This window comes from Silene latifolia, chromosome X (assembly GCF_048544455.1).
Source record: "Silene latifolia isolate original U9 population chromosome X, ASM4854445v1, whole genome shotgun sequence".
Lineage (NCBI taxonomy): Eukaryota > Viridiplantae > Streptophyta > Magnoliopsida > Caryophyllales > Caryophyllaceae > Silene > Silene latifolia.
Window position 1 is genome coordinate 71,958,794 of NC_133537.1, and position 844 is coordinate 71,959,637.

At 45.5% G+C, this 844-nt stretch overlaps 1 non-coding gene across 1 annotated transcript; it reads left to right on the top strand.

The window, feature by feature from the left end:
* The first annotated feature begins 366 nt into the window (after positions 1 to 366).
* Positions 367 to 473, top strand: LOC141625174 (small nucleolar RNA R71). Its single transcript, XR_012534969.1, has one exon. It is a non-coding gene; the product is annotated as a small nucleolar RNA R71 (small nucleolar RNA).
* Positions 474 to 844: the final 371 nt, after the last annotated feature.

Consider the following 844-nt stretch of genomic DNA (forward strand, 5'->3'; position numbering starts at 1 on the left):
TCCACAAGACAGCCAATAGCAGTGTGGCCATCATTACTCCCACATCTCTCACAAGAAACGGTCTCTCCTCTAGTAAGAACATGGACCGCCTGAGGCTCCCCAGCAGCTTGTAGCTCCAACTTGTCAAATCTAGCATTCATGGTCTTCAGCTGAGCCAAAACCTGCTTATCAACTGCATGAACTGTCCTAATCCCATCCCTCGGGTTTCCATACTCAGCACTATGATTAGCCATCTCTTCAATAAGAGACCACCCCTTATCATCATCGGTGTTCTCCTGAAATCTCCCACTAGATGCCGCATCAAGTATGGCTCTTTGGTCGTCATACAACCCATTGTAGAACTGATTACCTAGGAACCATGGGTCAAAACCATGGTGAGGAATAGACCTCACCAACTTCTTGAATCGTGACCATGCTTCATAGAAACTTTCATCGGGAGCCTGTCTGAAACTAGTAATCTTGGCCCTCAGCAGATTGGTGCGTTGTGGAGGGAAATATCTCTTGTAAAATGCAAGAGCAAGAGACTCCCAATCAGAACCCCAAATTGTGCGGTCCAAGTCAGTCAGCCACTCCCTGGCTGAATCAGCTAAAGAGAAAGGAAATAAAACTTCCTTAATCTTGTCTTGAGTTACCCCCTTAGTGGCGGGGATAATAGAACAGTAATCAGTAAAGGTCTACATATGCTTCCTCGGATCTTCACCTGCCACACCTCTATAGATATTCCTCTCCACCAGATTGATATAAGAAGGGTGGATGTCGAATGTATTCTCATCCTCAGTCTGGAGATTGAAACCTTTTGGAATAAAGGATGCTTTAGGCACTGAATGACTGGAAAGCTTAGGCA